At 40.2% G+C, this 13208-nt stretch overlaps 1 protein-coding gene across 14 annotated transcripts in view; it reads left to right on the top strand.

The window, feature by feature from the left end:
• Positions 1-13208, top strand: part of PPARA (peroxisome proliferator activated receptor alpha) — a 65743-nt gene that overhangs the window by 12414 nt on the left and 40121 nt on the right. For 8 of the 14 annotated variants that reach the window (XR_004424134.1, XM_033117251.1, XM_033117252.1 and 5 more), the window contains one exon: positions 6115-6327. The exons of the other annotated variants lie outside the window; for them this stretch is intronic. The gene's annotated coding sequence lies outside the window, so the exon portion shown is untranslated. The remainder of the gene's footprint in view (positions 1-6114; positions 6328-13208) is intronic. 14 annotated transcript variants of the gene reach the window in all.

The raw sequence follows: 13208 nt of genomic DNA, 5'->3' as shown, positions 1-13208 counted from the left end.
GCTAACAGATGAAAGTGTGGCAAGTAAGTGACGAATGATAACGATGGAAGTAAAATTCGAATCAAACATAAATGGAGTCATAGAAAAAATTGCTGCCATTTGGGAAACTCTAGACAGGCAGTCAGTGGAACTGAGTAAAGGCAACTTATCAACAAAAATGAGGAAAGTGATTGCGATGGAAAAGATGAAGGTGTCCTAGAGGAAGTGATCTCAGCAAAACACTTCACAGTAAAGGAATGCTCTAAGATATTTCACGACATTGAAAGTGCAAAGGATAAAATGCTGGAAGCTGATCCAAACTTAGAAAGGAGTATGACAGTTTGCTAATGCATAGAAAAGGGGTTCACTCTGTATGGTAAGTTATTCGATGAGAAGAAGGCAAAGACGGTTCAAACTGCTCTTGAAAAGTTTTTTACAAGAAAAGAAAGCACTTTAATTTTCAGTGTTTCTAATGTTTTAATTACAGCTTACTCAATAGATACTAGCTTTACTATATTTTTTATTTTCCTTTTTATTTACAACGATAATGAGTTTTTAATGTTTTGACAAAAATTTTTAAAGGTCATGAATAGTTATGATTTAGCCATTGATTAGTAAAATCATTTTGCATGATTTCTGCTTTGCACGATACTTTTCATGGTTTGGCACTTCCATGCACATCAAGACTGTACAGTAATGGCACACAACAAAACCAACCAACCATACGAGAAGAGGAGACCTCATGAACCAGTAGAAATAATAGATGATGGAACCAGACCCCCAGGACTCTTAAGTATGAGACTTGTAAAACACAAACTTTAAAATAAGCTTGCTTACAATATTTAAGAAGATGAAGGATAAGATTGGGAATTGTGGTAGAGCACCAGAAATTATATTTCTGAAAAGGACATTGATTTGAAAAATCCAGTAGCAATGATAAAACTAAAAAATACAAGAACCGAAATTACATATTCTGTAGATGGATATCACAGCAGAGTAGCTACAACTCATGAGCGAATTGATGAATTATAAAAGATCAGGAGATAATATCTGAAATGGTGCACAGAGAGACAATGGAGTGGAATACAAATACAGAGCATATAGTGAAGAATTCTACATACATGTGATTGGAATCTTAGGAGGGTGGGGGCGGGCGGATAGAAGCAATATATATTAGAGACAGTGGCTGAAGTTTTTCCAAAATGGGCAAAAGATATCAAATCACAAATTCAAGAATCCTAAAGAACTACTAGCAGAATTAAAAACAAACAATTATATGTGGACTCCCTATAGTAAAACTAGTGAAAAAAGCAAAGACCAAGAGATAGTCTTTAAAGAAGCTCAAGGTAAAAACCAAAACAAAAAAAGCCATTACTTGCAAAGGAGCAACAATTCAGAGAGAATTTCTCAACTGAAACAATGGAGGACAGAAGACGAGGCCAGGACATTGTCAGTGGGCAGAAAGTTGGGTTTCTTCTGAGAATGCAAGGTTAGTTTAACTTTTAAAAAGTAATGAAGCATCAAAAAAATAGGAAATGCTTAGGGATAAAATGCATGAGACCTGTACAGTGAAATCTGTGAAACGTTGCTGAGAGACGATTTAAAAGACCCTAAGAAATGGCAAGTTTACCATGCTCTTGAATCAGAAGACGCGGTATCATTAAGATGGCAATTCTTCACAAAATGGTTTACAAACGCAAAGCAGTCAAGATCGAATCTGAGCATGCTTATTTGTAGAATTTGACGAGCTGCTTCTAAAATTATATGGAACTGCGGAGGAACTCGCGTGGCTAAAACAACTCTAAAAAAGAACACAGTCAGAGTACTTGGACTACCTGATTTCAAGAATTGTTCTAGAACTACAGTAATCAAGATAGTATAGTTCTGGTATGAAAACTAACAGGTGACTGGGTAGAAGAGCAAGCCTAGAAATAGACTCAGTGTATATGGTCAGTTGCTTTTCAACAAAGTGAGAAGTCATTTCAGTGGGAAAAGATACTCTTTTCAACAAATAGTATAGTCATATGGAAAACAATGAACTGCAATATTAAAAGAAAATAATAAAAGAACTTGAAATGGGTCATAGACCTAATGGTAAGAGTTAAAAACTATAAAACTTCCAGAAGAAAACACAGAAGAAATCTTAGTGATTTGGGGTTTGGCAAAGATTTCTTATATGTGATTCAAAAGGCATAAACTACACAAGAAAATAAATTGGACTTCATCCAAATTATAAACTTTTGCTCATCAAAAGACACTTAAGAAATGAAAAAGCAGGCCACAGGCTTGAAGAAAATATTTGCAAACATATGTCTGACAAAGGACTTATATCTGGAATATCTAAAGAACTCTTACAATTCAATAAGAAGACTACCAAATTAAGAATTAAAGCAAAAATGGGCAAAAGATTTGAATAAACTCTTCGACAAAGGGCATTGGAAGGCAAGTAAGCACATGAAAAGATGTTCAACATCATTAGTCATTAGGAAAATGCAAATGAGTAACAGTAGATATCACTGTTATTAGAGAGAGATCACTACATAGCAACCAGAATGGCTAAAACTTAAAAGACTGACCAAGTATGGCTGAAGATGTGGAAAAGGAGGAACTCACACACCGATGATGGGAACATAGAACTTTGGAAAACATTTTGGTAAATGATATCACTGACATTATTATCAAAAGTATCTTATACCTGAAAGAAACCAAACTGAAAAGTCTACACACTCACTGTATGATTCCAACTCTATCACATTCTGGAAAAGACCAAACTTTAGAGACAGTAAAAAGATCAGTGGTTGTCAGGGGTTGGGGGAGGGATGAACAAGCAGAGCGCAGAGGGTTTTTAGGGCAGTGAAAGGACTCTCTCTGTGTGACACTATAATAGGGATACATGTCATTATGCATTTGTGCAAACCCACAGAATGTCCAACACCAAGGTTGAACACTAATGTAAACTGTGGACTTTGATTAACATGTTGATACTGGCTCCTTAGTTGTAACAAATGTATCATATTAATGTAAGACGTCACCAATAAGGAAACCATGGAGGGGAAGTTGGCAGGTACATAGGAACTCTTTGTATTTACTACTAAATTTTTATGTAAACCTAAAACTAATAGTCTAGTAAGTAGAAAATAAACTTTAAATGTATATATTGTGTACCTCAGAATAAATCTAAAACAGGTATGCAAGACTTCTACTGAAAAAACTGATTGCGGGGCCGGCCCAGTGGATCAGGCAGTTGGAGCACCGGGCTCCTAATGCCGAAAGCCACCTGTTCGATTCCCACTTGGGCCAGTGAGCTGCGCCCTCTACAGCTAAGATTGTGAACAACAGCTCTCCCTGGAGCTGGGCTGCTGGTAAGCAGCCGGAGGTTGGTGTGAGCTGCCGTGACCTGCTGTGGGCTGCCGTGTGCTGCCGCAGGCTGCTGTGTGCTGCCGTGGGCTACCGTGTGCCACTATGAGTGGCCGGCGGCCAGCGTGAGTGGCTGGCAGCCATTGTGAGTGGCTGGCAACCGGGAGAGCTGCCATGAGCTGCTCTGAGCAACCGACTGACAACTGGCGACCGACTGCCTCAGCGGGGGGAGCGCAAGGCTCATAACACGAGCATGGGCCAGGGAGCTGTGTCCTACACAACTAGACTGAGAAACAGCGGCTCGAACCGGAGTGGAAGGGAGGCAAAAGAAAGGGAGGGGGAAGGAAACTGATTACATTATTGAGAGAAATTAAATATGGCACAAATAACTGGATGTCTATACCATGTTCATGGAAGAGACAAGTCCGTATTGAACAGGTGTCGGCTCTCTTCAGAAAGGCCATTCGAGGGACACTGACATCTAACACAAGTATGTGTTTAAGTGAATGGCGTGGACTCTCAGAACCGATTTCAGTGTCAATGGCCCTAAAACCCTTAAATGCACCCACTTCCAGGATGTCTTAGTATGTACTGGAACTTTACAGTAACAATTTCCTTTTAGTCTTAGATTGTTGGTTCCCTCAGCATTCTTGTCACTTTAAGTTGCCTTCATCCTTGTTTCTTTAGAAAAGCCTTTGTTCTACACCCAGCGTTTGCCCTTTAAACACTGGCGGTAACTTCTGCATAGGTTCCTTTCATAGGTTTGTTACTTTAAATATTACGAGGTTTTTTTTTTTCCTTTTTTGTAAGGAAGGAAACAATATCCAGAATGTAGGAGGGTGTTGGGTTCATTCAGTCAATATTTACTGAACACCTGCCTTGTATTTGAGAGGAAGGTGGCAAATGTGAATTCTCTTTAAGGGCAGAAAAGGCATCTGTGGAGACCTGTGATGTGAGCAGTGGGCACGCACGGCATGGACAGGGTCCTTCCACCTGGGTGGATCCGGGAGGGCTTTTGGGAGGAAGTGGTACTTGAGCTTCCCCTAAAATGTGTAGGAATGAGAGACAGTCCAGGCACAGGAACAGGATAATGTACCGAGGCTGGAAAGGTGTGTTTGGCACACACTGACTCATTTACTTTGGCCAGAATACAGGGTTTACACGGGGAGATGACGAGAAGATTGATTCATTCACCATCAGACTTCATCAAATATTTAAGCTTCTCAGTGCCAGGCATCACCCGAAGGACTTGGGGATACATAAGCGAGGAAAACCCCCACAAAATCCCTTTTGTCACAGAGCTGGTGCTCTGGCAGGGAGAGACGGATGAGAAGTGTAGTGACCAGTACGTGGCTTGGTGTGTTAGAAGAGGCTGGGTGCAGGGGGAAGGCATGCGTAGTAGGGCCGATGAGCCGGTCAGGGAGGGTGAGGAAGGACGGGAAGGTGAGAGTGGCTAAGCAGACACAGGATGCGGAGCGTCCTGGCAGAGCAGGCAGCCAGGCCAGGCTCATGGGAGGAACACGAGCAAGTGTGACTGTGGAGGAATGTCCCGGAGAAGAGGAGGGCCTGAGGGCCCAGAGGTGGCAGCAGGTCACTGTGGAGGGCCTTGGGGACATTGCAAGGCTCTGGTTGTACTCTGAGAGCAGCCCTGGGGATGGAAGTTTCTCAGTGGGGAATGTGACACACTTTGATTTAGATGTGAAAGGCTCCCTCTGGCTGTTGTCAGGGGCCAGGGACAGAAGCTGCAGGCTGGTCACGAGGCCAGTGGGGCTTTTAGAGCCAGAAGTGTGTGGCTCGGGCAGGCAAGCGGGTGTGATGGGAGAACACTGTACTACTGCATGGAGGGCGGGGAGACGCACTCGGGGTCCAGCCTGGGTTTGAGTAGCCACGTGACCTTGGGTGATTCTTATCCCCGGTCTGTTTCCTTTCCTGCAAACCTGGGAATTTGGAACCGATGCTCTTCAGAAATCCCCAAGCAGGGGTGGTATGATCGGGGCTGTACTTCAGGATGCACCTGGCAGCCACCCATGACACCCTGGCAGATGGAGCGAGCTGGTGAGGGGGCCAGTCAGGAGGCTGTTACAGGAAGCCAGGTGGGAGGGAGTGATGCCGGGCTCTGCGGTGGTGGCGGGATGGACGCAAGTGATTTAGGAAGAAAGCAGTCTTTCAAAATAAACAACAAACAAACCAGACTGTCCAAAGGACCCTATCCCGTAACTTCGTGCAGACGTGAAAGACCAAGGTCACATGAGGGTGTGTTGGGTACAAGGCATGTTGACAGCTGTTTCCCGCCTCAGATGTGCTCTCTTCCTGGCAGGGTGGCCGTGCAGGGCCTTCTGCATAAAGAGTGTGTGGCTTTGACAGGTTCCTCATGCGCTCCCACATTTTGTCCAGTGGAAGCTCATAATTATCCCAGACACAGGACTGCTGCCTTCAAACCCCAGCACTGGGTCTTAGGAATAAACCCTTAGTAGGTTTCTCGTTTCTCTTATTTTTATGCAGAGCTTTGTAGCAGAAAATTCCAATTTTTTTTTTCATAAGCAGAACGCTTCTGTTCCCTTCGTGTTAAGTCACATTCACCCTTGTCCACAAGCAGTCGTGGCACAAGCCGAACAGCCACTGCAGAAGGCACTCGGGGCGTTGTTCCGAACGAGCGCTGTCAGGCTGCCTAAAGTCGGTGTCGGGGAGGTTTGGTTTCGGGGTTGTTACTCTCTTCTTCTTGGGGAATTTACAGAATGATTCCGTTTTCAGTGTTCTCTTATTTTTCTTGCTGAATAGGAATTGAAGCTGTGTGGCCCTGGGAACCTCCAGTTCCAAGTAGGAGAGCTGTGTAAGCCTTTCCAGCTGGCACGCCGACAAAAGTGAGGGCGTGAAAGTTCTGAGAGAGGCTGGGAGCCTGCTGAAGGTCCCGGCTAGGAGACCTCTCGTGAGGGTTCTTACTAAGTGTGGCGCCTTCTCTGCAGATACCTGCTGAGATCCAGGTTACGACAGGTAGGAATTCAAGCCGTTCCTACATCCTGTTTAAAATGGGAGGAGAGGTGGAAATGGTAGTCCTTAAAAATCTCAGTATTGTAACACACAAAGAAAAGCTGTGGCATCGGTTCTGATTAAGAGAAAGGAGAACAAAAGGCAGGACCTGACCCTTCACTGGCTCCTGTTCTGGAGGAAAAAAGTGCTATCAAGGACGTGGTGGGGGCAACTGACAGAATTTGACTTTGCATCATAGATCACTGTTTGTATTAAATTTAGTGAAACTGAGAAGGGTGCTGTGGTGTGGAAGAGAATGTCCTTTTTCAGAGCACACACGTCCTTGAATACTGAGGGAGACAGGGCCACGCTTCAAACACACGCGCACACACACGCACACACACACACACACACACAATATGGCTACCTACCTATCAAAGAAAAGCAAATGATAAAACAAATGGTAGCATGTTAATCATCAGTGAATATGGGTAACGGGTTTATGGTATTCTTTGTACTGTGTGTGTGTGTGTGTGTGTGTGTGTGTGTGTGTGCACGCGCACAACTTTTCTGTAAGTGAAATGACATCCAAATAAAAAGTTCAAAAGCAAGCGAAAAAGACAGTGTCTACATGGTGTATCCTAGCCCCGTTTATTGCTATGTTTGGATCCTAAAACCAGCAGATCGGGAAGCCTGAGTGAGGAACAGCTCACCGATTCGTGAAGTATCACTCCTAACTTACCTCCCTTTTAGTACTTTTCTTAAATTTTTTAAAAATTGGAGACAATTGTAGATTCATATGCAGTTGTAAGAACTAAAAAGGGGAGACCCCAGTCCTCTTTCCCCAGATGCCCCCGACGGTAACATCCTGAGAACAATAGTGGAATGTCACAAATGGGATCTGGACCTCGGTGCCATCAAGATAGAGAACACTTGCGTCACCCAGAGACCCCGCGTGTTGGCCTTTCACAGCCACATGGCTCCCGACACCCCCACCCTTCCTTATCTCTGGCAATCTGCTCTTCATGCCATTCATTTTGTCACTTTCAAGAACGTCACGTAATGAATCGTGCGGTGTGGGACCTGTTGGGATTGGCTTTTTTCACTCAGCGTAATTGCTATAAGATGTACCCACATTGTTGGGTGTCAGTGCTCCTTCCTCTTTATGGCTGTGTAGTACTCCCCAGATGGATGTACCACAGCTGTTCCACCATTCACCCGTCAGAGGACGTCGAGGTCGTGTCTAGTTCAGGGTTATTGTGAATCAAGCCGCTGTGGACATTTGTGTACAGGTTTTCTGGTTTCGTTTGAAGTAGCTCTATTGCCATGTGGTTGACATACAGTACTCATTTAAAGGGGGCACAGTTCCATGGTTTTTATTATACTTACAGGGCTGTGCAGCCATTACCACAATCTAATTCTAGAACATTTTTGTCACCCCTGAAAGAAACCTCATGCCCGTTCCCTCTACGCGCCCGCCCCAGCCCTAGGCAACTATTAATCTCCATTCTGTCTCTATGATTTGCCGATCTTAGACATTTCATATAAATGGATTCACATGATATGTGGTCTTTCGCTCAGGGTCATCCATGTTGTAGCATGAATCAGTACATTTCTGTTTATCATCAAAAATATCGTATAAATATAGTACATTTTATTTTCCGATTTATCAGTTGGTGGACATTTAGGTAGTTTCTACTTTTTGGCTATGATGAATACAGCTGCTATGAACATTCACGTATAAGGTTTTGTGTAGACGTATGTTTTCATTGCTCTGGAGTTGGAATGGCTGTGCCCTATAGTAACTATATATTAGCTTTTTTGAGGAACTGCTAGACTGTTTTCCAAATGGCTACATCCTCATTAGTAACGTATCAGAGTTCCGTTTTCCCCACATCTTCGCCAGCACTTGTTACGTTCTGTCTTTTTGATTCTAGCATCCTAGTGGGTGTGAAGTGACATCTCATTGTGGTTTTGATTTGCATCTCCCTGATGACTAATGACACCGAGCGTGTTTTCATGTGCCTGTTGGCCATTTGTATATCTTCTTTGGAGAAATGTCTGTTTAAATCCTTTCCCTGTTTTTTAATTGGGATATTTGTCTTTTTGTTGTTGACTTGGAAGTGTTCTTTATGTGTTCTGAATACAAGTCTCTTATCAGTTATATGATTAACGAATATTTTCTCCCATTTGATGAGTTGACTTTCTTGATGGCAGTGTTTATAACACAAAACTTTAAGATTTTGATGTCTCTTTTTTTTTTTTGTCACTTGTGCTTTAGGTGTGTGTACAGATTTTTGAGTGAACGTAAGTTTTCATTTCACTGGGATAAATGCTAAAGAGTGCAATTGTGGGTCATATGGTAGTTGTATGTTTAGTTTTATAAGAAACTGCACAACTGTTTTCCAGAGTGGGCGCATCAGTTTACATTTCCACCAGCAATGTCTGAATGATCCCGTTTCTCCACATCCTCACCAGCATTGGTGGTGGTGGTGTTTTTTTTTATTTTAGCCATTCTGATAGGTGTGCAGTGATATTTTGTCGTGGTTTTTGTCTGCAGAGGCCCAGTGGGTAATGATGTGGAAGAACTTTTCATGTGCTTATTTTGTCATCTATATATCCTCTTCAGTAAAATGTCTCTTCATGTTTTCTGCCTATTTTCTAATTGGAATTTTGGTTTTTCATTGTTCGGTTTTGAAATTTCCTTATATATTCAAGATATGTGTCCTTTGTCAGATATTTGCTTTGCAAATATTTTCAAACAAACTGTTCTTGTCTTTTTATCTTCTTCATAGAGTCTTTTGCAGACCAAAAAACATTTTTAATTTTGATGAGGTCCAACTTATCAATTTTTCCTTTCAGGGATCATGCTCCTTTCTGGTAGCAAGTCTAAGACCTTTTTACTTAGCTGTAGATCCTGAAGGTTTTCGTCTATGTTTTTCTAAAAGTTTTATGGTTTTACATTCTACCTTTTAGTCCATGACCCATTTTCAGTTAATTCTTGTATAAGATGTAAGACGTAGGCTGAAGTTCATTTTTCTTTTACCGTGTTTCCCCAAAAATAAGACCTAGCCGGACAATCAGCTCTGATACATCTTTTGGAGCAAAAATTAATATAAGACTCGGTCTTATTTTACTATAATATAAGACTGGGTCTTATATAATGTAACACCGGGTATAGTATAATATAATATAATATAATATATAATATAATATAATAGCCGGTCTTATATTAATTTTTGCTCCAAAAGATGCATTAGAGCGGATTGTCCGGCTAGGTCTTATTATCAGGGAAACACGGTATTATGAATGTCCACTTGCTCGAGCAACATTTGTTGAAAAGGCTGTCTTTGCTCCATTGCTTTTTCATTTTTGTCAAAAATCAATTGGGCATATCTGTGTGGGTCTATTTCAGGGTTTCCTGGTCTGTTCCGTCGGTCTGTGTATCTATCCCCTCACCAGTACACACTGTCTTGATGTTGGCATGAGTCTTTGTTAGGTAGTCATTCCTCCCACCTGATACTTCTTTTCACGACTGTTTTAGCCCTTCTCAGGCATGAGCCTTTCCATATAAATTTAAGAGCAAACCTGTTTATGTCCACAAATCTCTGCTTCGGATTTTGATATAATTATATTAAACCTGTAATTTGGGGAGAATTATCATGTTTATTGTGTAGAGTCTTCCTACTCATGACCTAGTGTGTTTCTTCTTCTTTTTTTATTTTTAAATTATAGTTGACATACAATTCTGTTTCTTTATTTAAGTCTTTGATTTTTTTTTTTTTATCAGCATTTTGTAATTTTCAGTACACGGATCCTGTATATTTTTTGTTAAGCTTATGCCTAAGTATTTCATTTTCTTTGGAATGACTGTAAACGGCATTGTTTTTAATTTTCATTCCTGCATGTTTATTGTTAGTAAATAGAAATGTAATTTATTTGTATATGTTGATCTTGCCACCTTGCTGAACTTACTAGTTCCAAGAGGTTTTTCGTAGATTCCTGGGGGTTTTCTACCTAAACAATTATGTCATCTGCAAATAAGGACTGTTTTGTGTCTTCCTTTTGTTCTGTATGCCTTTCATTGTCTTGCCTAATTATAGTGGCTAGAACTTTTAGCACCGTGTTGAACAAGAGTGGTGAAAATTGACATCCTTGCCTTGTACTAGCCTTAAGGGGAAAACATTCAGTCTTCCACCGTTAAGTAAGATGTTAGATTTTGTAGGTGTCCTTTGTCAAGCTGAGATAAATCTTCTCTGTGCTGAACTCACTGACCATTTTTATTGTGAGTGGGTATTAGATTTTCTAAAATGCTTTTTTCTGCATTAATTAATATGACAGTACGATTTTTCTTCTTACAGTCTGTTGAAATGGAGAAGTCCAATGATTGATTTTCAAATGTTAAACCAGTCTTGCAACACCTGGTTTAACATTTGAAAATCAATCATAAATTGAATAAATCCCGCTTTGTCATTGTGTGTAATTCTTTTTGCACATTTTTTTATTTGATTTGCTAAATTTTATTGAGGATTTTGATGTCTAAGCTCACAAACAATATTGGTCTGCAGTTTTTTTTCTTTCTTTTTTTCTTTCTTTTTTTTTTTTCTTTCTACTGGCTTTGTCTGGTTTTGATATCAGAGTAATACTAGCTTCATGAAAATGAATTGGGAAGTAGTTCCTCCTCTTCTATTGTTTGGGAAGAAATTGTATAAAATTGATGTGATGTTAATTTTTCTTTAAGTATTTGTTAGAATTTTCTAGTGAAACCAGCTGGGCCTGGAAATTTCTTTATCTAGAGATTTTTACTCACAAATTCAGTTTTTAAGGGGTTATAGAGCTATTGAGATTGTCTATTTTGGTTAAGTTTTTGGTAGTTTATAACTTTCAAGGCATTGAAAGTTGTCAAATTTATGAGCCTAAAATTGTTTATAGCCACTTGTTTTTCTTTTTTAAAAAAATTGTATTGGGGAATATTGGGGAACAGTGTGTTTCTCCAGGGCCCATCAGCTCCAAGTCATTGTCCTCCGATCTAGTTGTGGAGGGCGCAGCTCAGCTCCAAGTCCAGTCGCCATTTTCAATCTTTAGTTGCAGGGGGTGCAGCCCACCATCCCATGCGGGAATTGAACCGGCAACCTTGTTGTTGAGAGCCCGCGCTCTAACCAACTGAGCCACCCTTGTAGCCATTTCTTACTAACTTTTAGTGGTTGCAGGATCTGTAGTGACAGCCCATTTAATTCCTGATATTGGTGATTTGTATCTTGTTTTTTTAGTTTTTGTCTGTGTTTCTAGAAGTGTATCAATTTTATTATTTTTTTTCAAAGAACCAGCGTTTTGCTTCATTGGTTTTCTCTGCTTTTTTCCTGATTTCAATTTCATCGATTGCTGCTCTTGTCTATATTATTTCCTTCCTTCTGCTGTGTTAAGTTTATTTTGCTATTATTTTGCCAGTTTCTTGAGGCAGGAATGTAGATTATTGATTTGAGATCTCTCATCTTTTCTATTATAAACATTTAATGCTATAACTCCCTGTAAGCACTGCTTTTCCTTGATTCCACATATTTGATATGTTGTATTTTTATTTTCATTGAGTTCTATGTATTTTTTAATTTTCCTCTTGGCTTATGGATTATTTACATGAACGTTGATTAATTTTCAAATATTTATAGGTATTTTCCTGTTGTTGTTCTTTTATTAGTTTCTAGTTTGATTTCATTGTGATTAGAAAATGCACACTGTAAGGTTTCTGTTCTTTTAAATTTGTTGAAGTTTTTTTCAGTGGCCCAGGATATGATCTGTCTTGGGGAATGTTCAGTGGGCGCTTGACAAAAAAGTTATAATCTGCTGTTGTTGAATGGGGTGTTCTGTTTATGTCAGTTAAATCTTATTGGTTAAGTATGTCTTTCAAGCCTCTGTAACCTTACTGATTTTCTGTCTAGTAATTCTGTTTGTTGTTATGAGGGAGGTTGAAGTCCCCAGCTGTGATGCTGGATGGGTCTATTTCTTCTTTCAGCGCTGTCAGTTTTTGCTTTATGTATTTTGTTTGCTGCATGCATGTTTAGGTTCATCATATCTTCCTAATGGATGAATCCTTTTGTTATTTGTGATCCCTTTAGTACTTTAAAAAGTAATGTGTTTGATAGCCTGTTAGTGTTTTCTCATTTTCCTGTTTTATTCAGCATTTATTAATTCTAATATTATGTCAGAACTAACAATGATACCTTATGTAAAAAATTGGTAGTATCATGCCTTCCAAGATTTAAAATGAACTTGGAACAGTTTTCTGTATTCTTGATAAACATGGATTTTTGGATGGATCTCAGGTGTTGAGTTTAAGCAGGTATTTGAGTTTGTAAGAGAAGGACATATTCAGAATCTCAGGCATCCACACAGGAGCTGTATCAGGATCTCAGGTATATATCCAAGGAGACCTATCAGACTCTTGGGTGTTTAACAAAGGATGTATAGCACAGTCTCAGGTATAAACCCAAGGAGGTATATTAGAGTTTTGGGTTTATAACCAAGGATGTGTATCAGAATCTCAGGTATATATCCAAGGAGGCTTAGCAGGATCTCTGAAGGGAGGGTAGACTTAAAAAGTATTGTTTGTTTACTTTGAAATTTAAAACAATGTTAAAGGAGAATATGAGATATTTTTATTTATCAAAAGGGGACATGGGTTTAAAAAGATTAAGAAATACTGGATGTGGCCTTGTAAACAAGGAGCCAATTTATCCTCCTGCATGAGCAAACAAAAATTCAGACAAATATACGAAACTGTTTTTCAAGAACGGGACATCCAGCAATGAATGGCACTGATGGTTGTTAAGAAAAACCAAATCATGTAAGAGGTGTTACATGAGAGTTTCCAGGTGATGGTGCCGTGGTGGGGGTAGGGAATCCGGGCA

The sequence above is a fragment of the Rhinolophus ferrumequinum genome, chromosome 10, assembly GCF_004115265.2.
Source record: "Rhinolophus ferrumequinum isolate MPI-CBG mRhiFer1 chromosome 10, mRhiFer1_v1.p, whole genome shotgun sequence".
In the NCBI taxonomy this organism is placed as follows: Eukaryota; Metazoa; Chordata; class Mammalia; order Chiroptera; family Rhinolophidae; genus Rhinolophus; species Rhinolophus ferrumequinum.
This window is presented reverse-complemented; position numbering and strand designations above follow the sequence as displayed.